Genomic DNA, 8,034 nt, shown 5'->3' with positions numbered 1-8,034 from the left:
AAATGCGGGGTGGTCGCCACCGCAATTGACGCACTTGAATGGTGAATTAGTGCAGTTGTCCGAAATGTGGTCCTTCTCACCGCATTTTGCGCAGGTGGGTTGGCTGCGGCACGCCGTTCGTGAGTGGCCGTATTTTTGGCAGTTAAAGCATCGAACAGGGTTAGGAATGTATGGCCGGATTTTGAGGTTATAATAACCTATTTTGATATCTTTCGGCAATGTTGGTGATGAGAATGTGAGAATTATGTTTCGTGTGGGAGCTGGATTGCCATCTTTGCGGCTCATAATATGTTTGGCAGATGTTACGCCTTGAGACGCCAGCTCTTGTGTTAGTTCTTCTTCATCCATGTTAGTTAAGTTATTATCTGAAATGACACCACGTGAATAATTCAACGTGGGATGGATTTTGACTGTTATTGGAATGTCTCCGAGAGATGTGAGCTTTTGAATGAGTTCGGCTTGTTTGGATGTGTTAGTTTCGATGAGAAGGTCTCCTGAACGAAGGGCCTTCACCGATTTTAAGGTACCAACTGTGCCATAGAGAGCTTTATCTATTACAAATGGTGATACTTTGGCCAGCGGTTTTTCGGCATCTGAAGAGTGCAGAAAGAAAAATGAGACAGTTGATGAATTTGAAGCAGTTACAGTGACATGTGTTTGGTTTGAAGCAGTTCTTTGACGTTTTGGTGCATTTTGATTTTTTCCCATATTTGAATGGGTATTGTTCCACTCCCACCCACCATGGAGCCCTACGAGGGGACGCGCACACGTAACCGGTGAAAGTTAGTAGCAACGTCAGGTTAGGTGGGAGCTATACACCACCAAAGCAGGCGAGCAGACGCGTTCAAGATCCAAGATCGTCGTGAAGCAGCACCAACAAACCTCAACGACGTCCGGCAGGCCCGGCCCCTCTACCTGCCCAGTAGTGTAACCCCTTCAGCCACCGAGGCGACCACAGCCGATTGACCTGGACGGGGCTAATCCAAGCCTCCCGTTTCGGCTGAATCCGAGGCCAAAGCTAGCGCATCAGGCTAACCAGGATCCCCATCTCCAGCCTTACGGGTCTCCACGCACGGCAAACACGCAGGTAGACAGCGTCCCGGATGGAGCATACGCTAGAAGCAATGCCCCATCCGGGAGGACCCCTCCCCGCCTGAGCGGGGCCCACAATGAGGGGTTGGACACAAAAGACAAAAACATGTACAGGACAAAACGAGACGCAAGACATGTACTGCAAGATGTGTCGAAATAAACATGTAATTTGGGCTATTGAAGGTGAAGTATATGAGCACAAAAAGCGATGACAATGACGTGTGATAGATTTGGCGTTACCCAGGGTGCACCACGAGGAGGCCTATCACATTACACCCCACCGTGGAGAGGAGCAACATAAATGAGCTTAAGGAAATTTTTGGGACCCCGAGAGGGGTTTATTATTGTTCATGTAGTGAAGTGGTGGGTCCGCGCCAGACCTATCTAGAGAAAGGCGTCATAGTTGCTATGGAAAAACAGGTCGCGAATTCCATATTTTGTCAGGTGCTCGCTCTTCTATCATTTTCGTCTTATTTTAAATTTCATCCTTAAATTTTATTTAATTTTCAAAAGGCCCTTCTAAGGATCAAATTTCTTTCTTGAGCCGGTATTACGCTATAAAAGTTTGACGAAAGTCTTTTATAAAACTTGAAGAATGTTAGCACATCTGTTACATTCAAGCCAACTTAGCTAATCCGTCAATTGGTTGCATTTATCAAGTTTTATAAACGAACTTTTATCAACTTTTTATAGTGTAATGCCGGATTTGAAGTTATATTTGTTATTTTTTTTCATCTCGTTGCTTTTTTGTCGAGTTTTTAATCGTTACCTTTGTTGATTTTTTTGACGTTATTTGATATGGCGAGTGGTGGAGCATCGAGTTGCTTCTTAGGATGTGAAAGAAGTTCAAGAACTGAATGGGCTCATTTCTTTCGCTTTCCGAAAGACAGCAGGTTAGCTTCAATTTCGGCCGGTAAAAGGTTGACCAAAGCTGGTTTTAAGACATGATATTTACCGTAGTGTGTGGAGGACCTAGCCTTGAAAGTGGAGTGTCAATCAAAATAGACATGGGCGTGGCTAAGCCAAGGTGCTCGCGCTTATTTCGCCTCTCACACTAGTTTTTATTGCGCCTACCTTCAATGCATTGTGGGAACGCTTACTCTTTAACCAGCTTTGGTTCACCCCTCCTAAGCTGGCAATTTGACTTTTTTAATGGAGGCTTGGAACCTTATAAACTCCCTTCATTTTTTATATCAGTTATATTTTTAAACAATTTTTTCTTTATGACCTTTTTATTTTTCTCTTTCAGTGGAACGGTTCTTAATGTTTTGTGTTCCAAGGAAAATAAATTTCACGGACCCTCTCCCGTGCCTATGAAATGAAGGCCACGAACTCCTTTAAAAAATTATACTCTGTATAGCAATGTAAAAACAATGAGTCAATTGTTTTTTCATACAAGCTCACGGCCCGCCGAAGTCTCTCTGAGGACCCCAAAGTAAGAGAAACACTGCAATGGGGGATAGGGTATCAAAGATCCCTGGTTTCAAAATTTAAGGAAGCAAAGCACAAAATAATGGTTGTAAAAAATATTATGGGACTATGAAGTTTCACTGAGGGAAATTAGGATTTCAGAGATGCTTTGACGGGGCATGGCCTAAGAAAGGTCGGGAACCACTGCGTCAGAGCCTCCACACATAGCTCCGCCATGGTTCTTCATTAGTCCTCACTTCTCAAGTAAATCAGTTCCACAGGCCGCCAACAGTATTTTTCCCCCCAAACTTTTTTTCCGTTCTTTGAATTTGAAGATCTCAACGAATCTTGCACTTATAAACGATGATTTTTTTGTCATCGGGAGAGACAGGGCAATAATATTTCTCATTGGCTTTTTTAAGCACAAAGTTTGCGTTTGAAAAGTAAATTTTTTTCATTTTAAATAACTATACAACCCCTTTGAACGATCGGTGATCGTTTTTAATTATTTATTTCTTTTTTTATCAATTAATCTCATTATTAGTTTTGTAAACTGGCAATAGTGAGTCGAATTCTAACCGTCGTGGTGACAAGTCGTACAACATGCATTTTGCTCGCGTATGTTTTGTGTACCAAATAAATATATTTGGCGTGGTATGTCGGTTCGTAATTGTGAGCAAGTGGCCGCGAAGCAAAGCTCCAAGAAATCAGCAGCCGTAAATAGTGAAGCGCCACCCTTGCAACATGAATGATGCATACGAGTTCTACACGCTATTTGGATATTTTCTTTAATTCAAAGTATGCCTCTAGGAACAACGTAAAATGGTCAATAGAGCCTGGGCTGTACCATAGCCCACTAAACAATTAAGGCCCTCCAACTCAGAGCGTCACGTGACCTGACGTCATTTTACCCGTCCCAGTGTCCGGTAGCTGCTTGTGGGAAGGAAGAAGACATTCGCCATGTATAGCAGTACTAAATAGATAGTTTCAGCGTGATTTTTTCCTTCGTTTTTTAAAAATGCCTGACCGTTGTTTTGTAACTTCTTGCCATTCCAATTACGACGGAACTACGGAATACTTTTCCGTGTTCCAATTTCCGAAGGAAAAAAAATTGAAAGAGATTTGGATCAAGAAGATTCCTAGGAATGACTTATTGCCAACACACCGTAGTGTAGTATGTGAAAGGCATTTCGCAGAAGAATGCATCGTACGTTTCGATGAATTCGTTTCTAATGGTGAACTGGTGAAGTTAAAAAGACGTCGACCAAAACTAAAAGTGGGATCTGTGCCGACCATCTTTCCCGGTTGCCCATCGTATTTATCTACCACTACTACTCAACCTAGAGAAAGTAGAGACAGTAAACTGAGAAAAGCTGACGAAACCAATCTCAGCAAATTCGTTTGTAATGATAAAATTGCGAACTTTGAAGATTTCAATTCTACATTCTCCAGCAAGATCCAAGTGCCGGACAATGTTTTGGTGTTCAAAACCAGTGAGTCATGTGTTTGCATTTTGTTTATGTGTTTCAATGACATACCAAAAGTAAAAAAAAGTATAAAAGTATCGTCAACTTTAAATGTGCAGGTTTTTGTCGGGGAAAATAAATTGGATGACAAACTTTATTGCCATTTGTTAAATGATGGAAAACTTTCTTTTTGGAGTCAATTAGAAAATTTACTTTCAATTGTGAGGAATAGCCAGGTGAACTATGCTGAACCGAATAGGTATGAAGCAGCATTAGAAAGTCTCCAACTCCTAGCTTCTGAGAATACAGATAATCCAAAAAATCGCCATATCAAGTTTCTATATGAACAGCTCTTGTTGTTTTCAAAAGATAAACACGGCCACAGGTACAGTACTGATGTATATTATTTTGCTTCCAATCTGTACACTGTATCTCCAGCATGCTATAAAGCACTATTAAATTCTGATGTTTTAACACTGCCATGCATTAGCTCTCTTAAAAAATTGATGAATGTTTTAAGTTTGAATGGTTCCCCAATTAATAAGGATAATATTGACTATTTCACATTGAAATGTCAAAAGCTTGGAGATGAAGAAAGGTTGGTGAACCTACTAATAGATGAAATTCACGTGAAGCCAAAAGTGTGTTTCAAAGGCAAAAAAATCATGGGTTATGCTGAAAATGAAAAAAATAAAGAAGCCACCTCTGTTCAAGCATTCATGATAGCATCAGTTTTTTCCTCCTACAAAGAGATTATAGCTCTTGTGCCTGTATGTAAAATGTCTGCAGAAGATCTTTGTTTACTTGTTAAACAAGCTCTGGAATTACTTTTTAGAGCTGGTTTTGAAGTCTGTGCCCTTGTTTCAGATAACAACAGTGTGAATAGAAAGATGTTTACAGCATTGGCCAATCTTGAGAACTCCACATATGTCAACAAAATACCACCTACAGTTATTGCCAACCCAATAAATGGAGCTGACCTCTTCTTACTTTTTGATGCAGTGCATATACTGAAATGCATAAGAAACAATTGGCTAAACCAATTAGATGCTGACAAAACATTTGTTTGTCCAGATCCTTCAGGAGAAAAAGAACTAATTAAACCTCGCTTTGGATTATTAAGAAAAATTTATAATGAGGAAAAATCATGCACTATAAAATATGCATTCAAATTGAATGTTAAGTCATTGTATCCGACAAGCATGGAGCGACAAAATGTTCTTCCCGCAGTGAACATATTTCATGAATCAAATTGTGCTGCTCTGCAAAGACTTTCAGAGAAACCTAATTCTGGAATTTTTCAAGTAGATGACACCATAAAGTTCTTGAAATATGTGAAGCGATGGTGGGATATTTTGAATGTATCTCATCAAAACAAAGGCGCCCATACAAGAAATGAAAACTCCTTTCCTCTAACAGCTGAGGATGCTGAAAATTTCATGTTTCTTTCCTCTTTTGCTGAATGGGCCACAAAATGGCAAAACATGAAATTGAAAGCCAGACATGGTTGCCTTTCTCAAGAAACCTTTCTTGCACTCATTCACACCACTTCAACAATCATAGATGTATCCAAGCGATTGCTAAAAGATGGTGCTAAGTATGTCCTGACAACAAAATTCCACACTGATGCACTCGAATTCAGGTTTTCCCAATATCGGCAGTTGTCAGGTGCAAATTACCATGTTTCCCTTCAACAGGTCTTGGAATCTGAGAGAAAGCTTCGTGTGAAGTCAATGTTGAAATTGCATTCCCACAAATATGGAGAAACGTCATTGACATTATTCTTCAGTGAATTCACTAGTGATTGTAAAATGAATGAAACTGACGTTTCTTCTTTTTCACAGGTTGTTGAAGAAGTGGACATGAAAAATATGACAAATTGTGAATCAGACATAATAACATATATTGCTGGTTACTGTGTTCACAAATTGAAATTAACTTGCAACTCATGCAAGGAATTTTTTTCAGGCTCTTTTGATTTGAGTATTGATTTCAATTTGGCACTTTTGCCTTCCGCCATGGAAAGAGAAATTCACTCTGGTTACTTAGACATGATAAATAGAGGAGGAATGAAAATTCCTTCTGCTGATATTGTATTTTCTCTTTCTGTTTGTTATGTAATTTTTGAAACCCTTATATCTTCCCGATATGAGAAAGCATTTCTTTCATGTGACATAAAACAGCATTCAGTTTTAGTCAAATTGACTGAATTATATTTGAAAGAATGCCTGATTGTTGACTTGGGGGAAACTTGCCCAGAATGCAATTTTTGTTTCTTTGATGGGATTTCTAAAATCATCAAGAGCTTTGCCAATGTTTGTTTGAATAACTATACAAAAAATAAAAACAATGATGCTACATTTGATAAGTTAAAGGCAAAAAAGTCTGGAAAAGCAACTGCATCTTCTTGCTCAAAAGGTCAAAAAAGAAAAATACAAATATATGAAACTTGATCACTTAATGATTACATTTTGATCACAGACAAAACTTTAGATCTAAATGAATTTAAATTTACAAGAATTTGGTTTTTTATCTATCACGTTGGTGTGCATCAGTAAATATGTGTATATTTAATTATAGTTTAGAATTTAGTTAGCTTCAATGTTTTTATCTGTAAATATATGTACCATAGTTAATGATAATTTAGAATTTAGTTATTTTTTATCTGCAAATGTGTATATATGTAAATATCTAATTATAATTTTTCTATTAACGACTATTGATGAACATGTGTGCAAACAATTTGGAAAAAAAAAATTGTAGACAAAGGAAACGTGATCTTAATTTCCTCATCTACAACGTAATATGTACTTGCTCTACAATATACATGAGTATATATAAATATGTGTACAGTTAATGATAACTTAGAATTTAGTTAGTTTTTATCTGCAAATGTGTATCTGTAAATATGTAAATATCTAATTATAATTTTTATATTAACGAATATTGATGAACATATGTACAAGCTACAATTTGGAAAAGAAAGATTGTAGACGAAAATTAACCTGATCTTAATTTCCCCATCTACAACCTAATGTGTACTTGCTCTACAGCGTTAATGTGCATATGTAAATATGCATATAGTTAATGATAATTCAGAATTTAGTTAAGTTTTTATCTGCAAATGTATATATATATATGTGAATACCTAATTATAATTTTTATATTAACGAATATTGATGAACATGTGTGCAAGCTACAATTTAGAAAAAAAAAATTGTAGACAAAAAGAAACGTGATCTTAATTTCCTCATCTACAACGTAATATGCACTTGCTCTACAATATACATGTGCATATATGTAAATATGTGTACAGTTAATGATAACTTAGAATTTAGTTAGTTTTTATCTGCAAATGTGTATCTGTAAATATGTATATATGTAAATATCTAATTATAGTTTTTATAATAATGAATATTGATGAACATATGTACAAGCTACAATTTGGAAAAGAAAGATTGTAGACCAAAATTAACCTGATCTTAATTTCCCCATCTACAACCTAATGTGTACTTGCTCTACAGCGTTAATGTGCATATGTAGATATGCATATAGTTACTGATAATTTAGAATTTAGTTAGTTTTTATCTGCAAATGTGTATATATATATATATATGTGAATACCTAATTATAATTTTTATATTAACGAATATTGATGAACAGGTGTGCAAGCTATAATTTGGAAAAAAAAAATTGCAAACAAAAAGAAACGTGATCTTAATTTCCTCATCTACAACGTAATATGCACTTGCTCTACAATATACATGTGCATATATGTAAATATGTGTACAGTTAATGATAACTTAGAATTTAGTTAGTTTTTATCTGCAAATGTGTATCTGTAAATATGTATATAGTAAATATCTAATTATAATTTTTATATGAACAAATATTGAACATATTTGGAAGCTACAATTTGAAAAAGAAAAATTGTCAACATAAAGAGGCGTGATCTGAACTGCATCTACAATGTAAATGTGTCTATGTAAAATTAAATTATAACCACATGTGCACATTGTAATAAATGTTTATATGTAAAATTAAATCATGTCATTAAATATAAGAT

The sequence above is a fragment of the Pholcus phalangioides genome, unplaced genomic scaffold (genome assembly GCF_987345545.1).
Source record: "Pholcus phalangioides strain wild (caught in Gottingen) unplaced genomic scaffold, Ppha-v1.0 ptg000036l_1, whole genome shotgun sequence".
Taxonomy (NCBI): domain Eukaryota; kingdom Metazoa; phylum Arthropoda; class Arachnida; order Araneae; family Pholcidae; genus Pholcus; species Pholcus phalangioides.
This window is presented reverse-complemented; position numbering follows the sequence as displayed.